Source organism: Elephantulus edwardii, unplaced genomic scaffold, assembly GCF_000299155.1.
Source record: "Elephantulus edwardii isolate Elephantulus edwardi_28Jun2011 unplaced genomic scaffold, EleEdw1.0 scaffold00053, whole genome shotgun sequence".
NCBI classification, from domain to species: Eukaryota; Metazoa; Chordata; class Mammalia; order Macroscelidea; family Macroscelididae; genus Elephantulus; species Elephantulus edwardii.
The window spans coordinates 11,799,491-11,811,934 of NW_006399803.1; the positions used below are offsets into that span (position 1 = coordinate 11,799,491).

Sequence of the window (12,444 nt, forward strand, 5' to 3'; positions counted from 1 at the left end):
CGTCAATTCTCCTTCTATCCTCCCTAGTCATTGTCCAACTCTCTGATGCATAACAAATGATTGCAAAGACCATGGCCTGTATCAAGCGGACCTTAGTCTCCAGAGAGACACCATTGCTCTTCAGTACTTTGGAGAGGTCCCTAACAGCAGACTTTCCCATTGCAATATGGAAATTAGTTAATATTAATGCATTATTGTGGTCTGTGAATGAAAGCAAATAGCTCTGGTGATCTAGTTCATAGAAACTTACACTAAATAACTGAAAGGCCTCACGTCTGTGGTGGTTCAAATACGCACACCTCTCCTAGAGAGGAAGGTAAGCAATCACCTCCCTACAATTTGCAATCCCCAAAAACCCATTAGAGAGTCAGCTATGAATCAGTTCTGACTTGATAGGAATAAGTGTTTGTTTGTTTGGATTTTGTTAGATCTTTTTTTTTAAACTTAAACTATTTTAAAACAAACTTCTAATTTGCCTTTTTATTTATTTGTCTATTAAACCTCATTTTAATATTTGAGGAATGAAAATATCCTTGAAATTCTGATTATATACCAGTACTTTTTAAATTAAGATTTTAATGAAAGTTTAAAAAGAACTTGAATTTCCACAGTTTTCCCACTTACTGGCATGGTTAGGAATCCAAACACCAAATCATTAAACCTCGATTAGTCTTATGCAAAAATGGAGGATGACTGCGTCAGCAGAGGGCCAATGCCTCATACATAACTGCCAATCACATTATTATGTATGTACTAAATGATATCAGTGGATTACTACTAACCCACTGAGACCCTGGCCGAGCTTAGGTGACTTCAGCCATCACAGTCATTTGCTCTTTCATACTTTGTTAATGCCCGACAGATATCATTAACATACAAAATAGTTGGACAGTGCATTTTTGCTTTTGTTATAAATAGAATATGTGAGATAAGCAGTTGGTAAGTGAAGAGTAGGTCTAATGATAAAGGACAATAAGGAAGAGGAAAAGAATTTCATTTGGGTATAGAGCAGAATTTAAAAGATTTTTTAAACAAACTTAAAATATGTAATTTCATTTGTTGTTGTTTGTTGTCGAGTCAAGCTCGACTGACTTGTAGTGACTCTGAACAAAAGACCTAATAATGCCTTTGAATACCTGTCATCATTTCACCACGTTCATAGAATTTTCAGAGGCATGTGGTTAGGAGGTGGATGCCACTCCTGCTTCGAAACCTGTTTTACAACTGGGAGCTCCACCAAACATTGAAATTGTTTTTAGGAAAGATTAGGAAAAAGGAAATAAAGATGATAAAAGGAAAGGTATAGGTGGGAAAAAAAACTGGAATAAAAATGAGATAAAGAAACAAAGTACTATTTAAAATGTATTTTATCTAACAACACAAAACTGCATTTGTTTATAATACACAATAAATAATTAATATTGATAGGAAGTTTAACCTAAAAAGAAACATGTAATTTAAAAAGAATATATTTTGCAATTTGAAAATCAAAGATCTTAATCATTGTCCTTTTCTTAGAAAATTGGATTATTTTCCAGTAGTTTACATTATTATTTTTCACTTATTATTTACAATCTATCAGGTGATTTACATTAGTCACATTAATTCTTTAAGAATTTTAAAAATAATTTCTCATCATATATGTTGATATTTATTAAGGATTTACATTTACTTTATTACATTTTAGTATATATTTTTGTGCTGTTATTAAATTATATTGAAAACTACAATCACCAAGCAATGCTTTACTTTAAAATGTTTCATATAAAACAGCCTAAACAATTATTCCTAAAATCAAGCACAAGCACAGGCAAACTCTGCCAGGAATAGATTACATCTAATATATATGTATATAAATAACATATAATATATAGTATAATAGTTCTATACATACATTATGTCTAAGATATATGTGTGTCTATCTATCTATCTATCTATCTATCTATCTATCTATCTATCTATCTAATCTATCTGTCTCTATCAAGAGAGAGAGAGTCTGGAGACTAAGGTGCATCTGATCCAGGCCATAGTCTTTGCAATTACTTGCTATACATCAGAGAGCTGGACCGTGACTAGGGATGATAGGAGAGTTGATGCCTTTGAGCTGTGGTGCTGGAGAAGAGTATTGAATATACCATGGACTGCTAGGAGAACAAACAGATTCATCCTAGAGAGGGTGAAAGCAGGCTGCACCTTGGAGGCAAGGATTTTGAAGCTTCAGCTGATATACATTGGACAAAGCAGAACCAGCTCTTGGAGAGGGATGTCAGGCTTGGAAGGGTGGAGGGACAGTGAAAGAGAGGAAGACCCTCGATGAGATGGATTGATTCAGTGACTGGGGTAATGGGGATAGGTGTATCAGAGATGATTGGCACAGGATATAGCAGAGTTTAGGGCTGTTGAACATAATAGGGTCACTATGAGTTGCAGGTACTTGACGGCACATAACAACAACAGTACAAATTTTTTCAAAAACACATGTGATCATAATATAATTTACTTATAAAAATTATATTCTGAAAGAAATACCCAGAAGAAATCATCAACCAAATATCCTTCTCATAGACCGAGCAATTACTGTCTTAGTCCTCAAAATCCTTTACAAAAGGATAAACCATGATATAGTTTAGTTAAGGAGTTTTTGTTTTTATTTTTTTAATGTTACTTTTTTCTTCTGTTCATTTGCTTCCTGCTTAAGCTTAAGCTCTTCAACTGTAAGCACTCTCAGTTCTGTGTTCTTTGCTTCCTTAACCTTTTCCTTGATGGCAGCCACATCAGTTTTAGTTTCAATAGAATCTTTCTTAGGTTTCACCACTGACTTTTCTTCAGGTGGAATAAAAGCTTTGTTTCTTTCCTCTTGTCTCTTACTGCGAGATTCTGCTGTTTTGCCTCTATGGCTTCCATTTTCTGTCACTTCTAACTTGCCTTCAAAAAGTATTTACCACTAGCCAAACCTTTGTCAGTCTGACTTTCTGGCTGTGGTGTTGGGAATGGTGTATATGTCTTCTTAACAGATTTTTTCCTTTGGTTTCTTGAAGTTTATTCACATTTTTTGTGTTTGAACGGTGGCAGAAATCTTCCCCATTTTTTGTGTTTGAAGTGAGACAGAAATTTTTCCCAACTTTATTGACCTTAACTCAAGAATCTTTTGCTAACTCTTGTTTAATCATTAAAGTTTTAATGTTGTATATTGCATGGATATTCTTCACAGTATCTAGGACTGCTTTCCAAACCTCTTTTAAGCCACTGAAGAGGCCAATGGCTGAAACTGTGTTTCCCTAAACCATAATATAATAGCTTGTTAATAGTTCTAATGCCTTCAAAGTAGGTCCTTTGGGACTGATAAGTCATTGTCTTCTCTTTACAAATCTTTCTTTATTTTGTACCAAAGAACCTATTTTAATTATGTCACATGCAACATCATCCTGAAGAATCTGTATTGCTTGCTTAAATGAAACATTCCTTGCTAAAAGTTTTATGATATTTCTGGCCCAAATGGTGTTACAAGGGATCAAAATTAATCTTGGTTGTACAAATAGTGATGCTGTCCTCAATCAGGTCAATGCTGCATTAACCTGATGTTCATTCAAGGCTGTCTGAATATCGAAGGTCAGCATTCTGTCAGGTAAGCCTCTTTTTATTTTTACAGCAATATTGCAAAACTACTGTCTTCCAGGAGTCCTCTGCAATTGTCTTCTCAGGAAAATATTGGCTCTTTAAAAAAAAAAATACTTGTTCTTTCCAGCCATCAGGAACTGGGAGGAAATCAGACTCATCTCAGTTTTCCAACTTCAACTTCTGGTTATGCAAACTGATATTCCCCTTGTCACTAAGGCCTGGTGTTTCAATTTGTAATTTAAAAATGCATTTAGTCAATATATTTCCCCCACTCTAATGTATGTCTATGTTCCATTGATTATGCAAAGGTATTTGACTGTGCATCACAACAAATTATGACTAACTTTGAGAAAAATGGAAACCCCAGAATACTTGATTTTGCCCCTAGGAAACCTATAGTTGGACCAGGAGGCAGTCATCAGAACAGAACAAGGGAACACTGCATGGAGTAGATCATTTTGACGTAGGGGGAACATGACATCTGGATTGGAGGAAGACTTACAAACAGTCTGCACTGTGCAGATAACAACAACTTTGCTCACAGAAACTGATGAAGACTTGAAGCATTTGATACAGAAGGTCAAGGACTGCAGTCTTTTGTACAAATTGAACCTCAGCACCTAAAACACAAAGATTCTCACCACTGGACCAATTGTCAACACCCTGATAGATGGAGAAGAGATTGAGGTTGTTAACAATTTTAGCCTGCTCGACTTACAATTAAAACTTTTAGCACCAGCAATCAAGAAATCAAAAGACCGGTTGCTCTGGGGAAAGGGGCTGTCACGGACCTCCTAAAAGAGCTGAGGAGCAACAATGTCAGTCTGGGCCTATGTAGGCCACGGTCTTTGTTCTTACTTGTTATGAATCAGTGAGCTGGACAGTGACCAAAGATGATAGAAGAAAAACTAATGTCTTTTGAGTTATGGTGCCGGAGAAGAGTATTGACTGCCAAGAGAACAAACAGGTTTATTGAGTGGGTGAAATCAGGCTGTTCCTTGAAGGCTAGGATTTTTTAAGTTCCCAGGAGATGGACATCATGCTTGGAAGTGTGGTGAGACAGCTCAAAAGAGGAAGACCATAGATGACATGAATTTCCACAGTAACTGGGGTAATGGAGGTAAATGTGTCAGAGACAGCGAGACAGGCTCAGAATAGTACAGACTTCAGAGCTATTGTACATAGGGTCACTGTGAGTTGCAGAAAATAACAATAAACAAAAATAACAGCTGATTATCCTATATCTTTGTACAGACAGTCTTACCTCAGATGAGACTAGAAAATAATTTTTAAATTAAAGTTATTTGATATTTTCGAAATTTATAGCCATAATATTGTGAGCTGTGGATTTCACTTTTTCTATCCTGCCTGGCGTGTTCCTTCTTAGTTGTTGGTGGTGTTGTCAGATGCTGTTATAGCCACCTCATGGCCAACAGCATGAAGCCCTGTTTGGCCCTATGCCAATCACATTTTCCCACTGTTGCAATCACTGCACCTATACCGTTCCAAAACTGCCTTTTCTTCATAGACCTGCTTTTCCAAGTTTGTTATTCTATTCTAAGGCCTGCCTCCTCTATTCTGCAATTATGCTTTCAGCTTTATTTTGACGTTTATTAAGGTTTTATAAGAACTTAATCCCTTTATTAACTTTTTCCCTAACATATTTTACATTAAATTTCATAGTTTCAGTAACTTTCACTTTTTTAATGTTGTTATCAACATTCCTTATGGAAAGTCATTCAAACCCTTTAAAACTATTTTATATAGCTTGACCTTGCTTATTCTTTGCAACATGTGTTATCTGTCTGTAATATAATCCTTTAAAAAATTTTTTTATACAGGTTTACATACAAATTTCATATACATTGCTTTTCACACTGGACCGTTCCCATATCTTTTACCAATCTCTCCCTCCACCCATCAAATATTATCTTTAATCTTCACAACAATACCAGAAGAGTAGTCTCATTATCCTTAGGCTATCAGGAGGCCATTAAAGTTCAGAGAAATTAAATAAATTATTCAAGTTCTGGTGGCCTAGAAGCAAGAAATTGTGCTTTAATCCCAAGTGCACAAGGTTCAAATCTCCCAGCTGTTCCATAGGAGAAGGATGGGCAATATCGTCCCCTGTGATTAACTGCCTCTGAAAACCCCCAGAGGGTCAGCTGTGGATGGTTTTTTACTCGATAGTACACAACAACCACAAAATCCTGTAACTGGCCATAGCAATGGGCCCCGTATTCAGACCAAGGGTTGTATGCCTCCATGGGCCTGTTCTTTACAGTTTCTTCTAAAATTGGTTTAATATTTCTTAAATATCCCATCATTTATAACTTCTCTCAATGCAATACAATTTGAAGATAATTCAAGGATATTCTATATGTGTATATCTAAAATAATCTTGCTGTTTTATCACTATATAAAAAGAAAAAGTTTTTATAGAATAAATTCCACCCACATTTTTTATGTCAGGTTGGGATAGTGATTAAGAGATCTCATTAGTTTTGCTCTCTCTTCTAAAAGATTATTTTAATTTAAAATAATTTAAACTTATGAGAGAAGTGGCAGAAAGTAAAACAAGACAAAATTGCTTTTTGTTTCAATTCTACTTTCAATAATTTTATAACATTTGCTTTATTTCCCTTGTTATGCATTGTTTGAATCCCACACCTTTAAGTGAAAAAATCCTAGAATTGTAAATCCTAACCCCTAACGTTAGTTACTTAATATAATATCCTTTAATATAAATTTATCTGTTTCTTCCTCACAATTAGATTGTTTATATGTATTTGGCTAAGATGTTGTTGTTGTTTTTGTTAAGTGCCATAGTGTTGAGTTCAACCCATAGAACCTTATAAACATCAGACCTGAACCCTGTCCTATCCTGTGCCACCCTCACACTTCCTGACACGGTAGATCTCACTGTGGCAGTCACTGTGTCAATCCACCTTATTTTGCGAGTCTTTGTCTGTTTCACCGGAAGTCCATAGTTCTGAGTATGATGTCCCTCTCCAAGGAATAGCCCCTCCTATACCTTGGAACATGTCCGAAGTATATGAGATGAATCTTCAACATAAAATTTATAAATAAATTATAAAAATAATTTCTTTTTATTTGCTAGGAGATAATACATGAATTGTGAGGTTTTTCTTTTTTTTTCCTTCTCAGGATATCACATCTCGAGATACAAAATGTCTGTTTGCTCTTTATCCACCTATCCATTCACTCACTCACTCACTCACTCCAACAAGTTGATGCCAGCTCATAGCAATGTTCCAGTGGGTTTCTGAGGCTGTAAGTAAAAACAAGGGAGAAACTTCCCATCTTGGTGTTGCAGAGTTGCTGGTAGCTTCACATTGTGGAAAACACAGCAGTTAGTGGTGAAACATCCTATGCACTAGTCTCCCCCAGTTTTTCTCTACTTGTTGCTATGTATTCTGTAATCCTAATCAACTGGGAATTGACTCTCCAGTGGGTTTTCAGAGGCAATAAATCACATAGGAAGAGATCACTCATCTTTCTCCTATGGAGAAACTTGTTCATGCCAAAAGTGTACCTTTGGGTTGATGGCATACTAAGTAAAGAATTTTCAGAAATTTTCAATTTCCTTTTTTTATTTAACTAGGATAACTCTTAACGTTTTTCACATGGCTGTTGTGGCCTTCTCATATCATGAGTGAATAAAATATATTTTTTTTTAATTTTTTGCGTGGTTTTGTTTTACTTTTAGTAAAAAGAAAGGGGGGGGTCCTATCTTTTGTGGGTTTTTTTTTTACATTTTAACGTGAAGTAGATAAACTCTTAGCTGCTTCTTTAAAAATAGAAATTTGCAAGTGATTTTTTTCTAAAAGTTTGGTTTTGTTTATCAAGCTTCAGTTTTACGATTGTCTTCAATACAAAATTTAGTGTTCTATCGAAAATGTGTGTATTCATTCATTTTTAAAAAATTATCAGTCAGATTAATAAAACCAGTGCAGAATTATAGTATTTATCTTGAGATTTGCCAAACTATTCAGCTAACGGGTCAGTCATATTTGCAAATACTTGGGGCTTTGATGTTCATGGTCTGTTTTTATTCTAAGTGTTATGTTTCCAGCATGAGGACAAAATGAAGCAAAATACTCATGAATTTAGGTTCTTTTCTTCACACATTCTTTCTGATTAGAAAAAATCTTGGTTTTCATACTTAAAGCCTTAAGTGAATTCATCTCTTTATGTTCTTTCTCTCTTCAAAACAGCAAAGCATTGTCTGAGTGCCCTCCAGTCAGCTCTGACTCATAGCTGCCCTGTGCACAATGGATCTGAACCCTGACTGTCCCATACCATTCTCATCATCTGTCACATAATAAAGCCCAACTTTAGAGTCACTGTATCAAACTCTCTTCTTCCCTTTTTCTCTAACTCTCCACCTTTCCAAGCATGATGTGTTTTTCCAAGGACTGACACCTCCTAAAAGCTATGAGTCCCAAGCGACACGACGGCACATATCAACAAAACAAAAGCATACCCAAACTGTGTGAGGTGAGGTTTCACTATCTTCCTTTCTAAGAAGTTAAAGGCTGCACCTTTTTCAAGACACCTTTGTTTGTTCTTTGGCAGTTTATAAGGTATTCAGTCCTCTTCTCCAACACCACAACTCAAAGGCAAAGATTCATCTTTTATTGTCCAACTTTCAACTCCATAGCAAGTTATTGAAAAAGATTATAGCTTGAATCATATGCACTTCAGTCTTCAAACTGATATCACTGCTTTTCAGCACTTTGGAGAAGTCCCCAACATCTGATTTTCCCCAATACATTTTAATAAAAATAGATTTTCTTTTCCCTCTACATTAAATCAAGATATCTCTTTCCCTATTGGAAATAATTCTTTGAATTGATCATTATTTTGAGCTTTTGAATATTCAAAATTCCAGTTTTCCATCTTTTGCAAGGCTAAGGCTTTATCCATTATTTCATGCTAGACCATGAACATTCAACACTTCAGGATCTTGTTGTTACATTGCATTGAATTTAAACTGACCCTTAGCTAACCCTCCAGGAGATTTTCAAAAGAAGTAAATCACATGGGATGAGAATGCCTATCTTTCAATTGTTGTTGTTATGTGCCATTGAGTTGCCTGTGACTCATAGCAACCTTATGTACAAGAACCCTAAACCCTGCTCTATCCTGTGCCCATCTCACTGTCTCTGACACACTTACTCCCATTACCCCAGTCACAGAGTCAATCCACCTCATAGAGGGTCTTCTTCTCCTGCGCTGTCCCTCCACCCTCCCAAGCATGATGTCCCTTTTCAAAGACCTGTCCCTCCTTACAACATGTCCAAAAGTATGTCAGACGAAGCTTCAGTAATTTTGCCATTTTAAAAAAAAGCAAAACAAACAAAACAAAACAATAACAACATTGCTTTCTATGGCCAACACAAGGATGAGGCACTGCACTCAGAATTTCTGCACTTGTATGGTTATGATTGTTTCAGCTCTGTTTTCATGGGAGTATCCTTATTTCTTTTTTAATTCTTATTTTTAAGTACTGTTGTTTTTATGTGCTGTCGAGTCACCTGTGACTCATAGTGACCCTATATACAATCATAGCGACCCTATGTACAATTTTAAGTACTACATTAAAAATATTATATTCGTGCTTTTTAAAAGCTTTTTAAATGTTCTAAAGTAGAATGATGTTTTAGAATTGTTATTTGTGAGTTGCCTTGCTGACATGATGCATTAAATATTGGGTTGCTAACCATAAGTTTGACTGGTCAAATCCATCAACTGCTTCATGGGAGAAAGATGAGGCTGATTCCTATTGTTAAGATGTACAGCCCCTTGGTAGAGGCTTAAGTTAAAATCCACTTGTTGGCAATTGTTTTTGGTTTGTTTTTTACTAACCTGTGTTCTTAGATGCAGAGATTTCCTGATTGGAGAAACCTCAAACTCACTATTGCTGACTTGTTTATAACTCATGGCAGTCCTCTTCACATTTCAGCAATTAATCATTATTTTCTCCTTATTTTGTCACATTGTAGTGGTAGGATATTGAGATAATAAATTATGAACACCATTCTCTTTTTTAAAAAAAAATTATGCATTCATCCATACACACTTTCTTTCCTTCCAGTCATCCCTCCCCAATTCTCTTTCTAAGATTATTATTTGTTATATGTATGGTTTCTATGTGTCCATTCCTTTCATAATTTATAATTACAAACTCTTAGATTATTTATCTTTCTGGAATTTAGTTATCATTCAGGCATTCAGTCCATGTGTATCTTCAGCATTGAAGAGTTTTCCTTCAGTTATGTTAGTTTTGTCATTTATGTCCTCTATAGTGCAGCCAGAGTGCGCTTTGGAGGCAAGAATGATGAGGCTTCACCTAACATACTTTGGGCATTTTGCTAGGAGACTGGGAAGGGTGGAGGGCCAGCAAAGGAGAGGAAGATCTTCAACTAGGTTGATTGACATGGTGACTGCTCCAATGGACTTTAGGGTGTCAGGAAATGTGAGGAAGGCACAGTAGAGAACAGGATTCAGATCTTTTGTTTACAGGGTCGCTATGAGTCATACTCAATGGCACTTAGCAACAACAACAACTACTACTATTGTTTTAAAATGTAGTTTTCTACTTGTTCTTAAGTATTTAAAAATTGTGTGAGTGGCACAAACACTTGTAACTTAGCTATTCATTGGAGGTAAGGCATTTGAGACCATCTTATCATCCACGGAACAAAAGCCTGGTGATTTACTTCTATCAAGGTTGCAAGGAAACCCATGGAACAGTTTTTCCCTATGACACATGAGGGTCCTGTGAGTCAGAGTCAACTAGATGACAGTTTTCTTTTTTTTTTTTTGTTTTATTTCTTTTTTATAACACATTCAAGCACTGAAAATACCTGCTAGTAACTTATTCTTACATGACTAATCATGTTCATTCTTCCCACCCTCTGATGATGAGAGACAGTGGGAGGCTGTAAGCGGATGCAAACCTTCATTTCTTAGCCAACTCAGAAATGCTGTGAAAGTGGAAAAAGTGTTTCTCTTACCTCTCTGAAATACATCCTGTAAGAAATAGATACATAATATATTGTAAAAATATTCACCTAGCCCGCAAAATGACCGTGAATTCAGCAAATATATTGGCTGTAGCATTTTTTAAAATTTAATGTCACTTTTTGGTGACTGACATTGGACTTGCATCTGAAAAAACGAAGAAAACAAACAAATACTTTTATTACATTTAAAAAAATATAATAAATTAAAAGTGAGACTCTTGCACTGATAGGAAATTGTGTGTGTTTTCTAATTTGCTAATGTTTCTACTTCTCTCTGTTTGGTTAGTGATATTTTTATTTTATTTCATTTTCTTGTTAATAGTGAAATTGTAGACCAATATATCCTACTGATACTTTTTTCAAGAAGTTCAGCCTAATTTATTTTAGAATATATCTCTACAATATAAAAGAATTTTTTTCCCCATACCTTAACTATTTGAAGCTCAATATCAAGAAAGCCAACACTGGGCTAGTTGGCAGCACCATGATGGATGGAGAAAAGACTGAGGTTGTTAACAGCTACCGTTTGCTCAGCTTCTCAATCAATACTTTTGGCACCAGTGGTCAGAAAATCAAAAGGAGAATTGCATTGGGTAAATCCGCTGTCAGGGACCTTTCCAGAGTACGAAGAAGCAACTAAATCAGTCTAGAGACTAAGGATTGTCTAATCCAGGGCATAGTCTTCACAATTATTTTCTATGCATCAGAAAGCTGGATATGAAAAAAAAAAAAAGAAAGCTGGATATGACTAAGGATGGCAGAAGAAGAATTGATGCCTTTGAGTTGTGGTGCTAGAGAAGAGACTTGAACACACCATGGACTGCCAAGAAAACAACTATGTCTGTTGTGGAGAGGGTAAAACCAAGTTTCTGTTTGGACACTAGATTCTGAAGCTCTGTCTCACATACTTTGAGCATGTGGTCAAGAGGGATCAATCCTTGGAGCAGGACATCATGCTTTGAAGGGTGAAGGGACAGCACAGGCGACGAAGACCCCAGATGAGATAGAGTGATACAGTGACTAGAGAAATGTGGGTTGGTGTATCAGAGAGGGTGAGACTGGCTCAGAACAGAGCAGGGTTCAGAGCCATTGTACATAGGGTAGCTATGAGTTGCAAGCAACTCGATAGCAACTACAACAAAAAATAACCTTAACGGTACCATGAGTATCACAAATTAAAATAAATGTCTTAATAATGATGTGTACACAGTTTCTACCTGGAGCTAATTTTCTTCCTGGCACAATTTTTTGACACTATTCATTCAGGCAAATGATCTTTTTTACCTTAGCAAGCTTATCTGTTGTAAAGATCTTCCATAAACATTGTAAAGAGATAGGTAAACAAGTTTGATATATATAGCTGTATTGCAATGGGAAAGTCTGCTGTTAGGGACCTCTCTAAAGTATTCAAGAGCAATAATGTGTCTCTGGAGACTAAGGTGCGTCTGGTACAGGCCATGGTCTTTGCAATCACTTGTTATGCGTCAGAGAACTGGACGATGACCAGGGAGGACAGAAGGAGAATTAATGCTTTTGAGCTTTGGTGTTGGAGAAGAGTGCTGAGGGTAGCATAGACTGCTAAGAAAACAAATTCATCCTGGAGAGGGTTAAACCAGGCTGCTCTTTGGAGGCAAGGTTTCTGAGACTTCGTCTGACATACTTTGGTCATGTTGTAAGGAGAGACCGTTCCTTGGAGAAACACATCATGCTTGGGAGAGTAGAGGGCAGGCGCAGGAGGGGAAGACCCTCTGGGAGATGAATTATTTGGTGACTG

At 36.2% G+C, this 12,444-nt stretch overlaps 1 pseudogene; it reads right to left on the bottom strand.

The window, feature by feature from the left end:
• Positions 1-2,647: 2,647 nt before the first annotated feature.
• On the bottom strand, positions 2,648-6,662 carry LOC102850146 (annotated as a pseudogene).
• Positions 6,663-12,444: the final 5,782 nt, after the last annotated feature.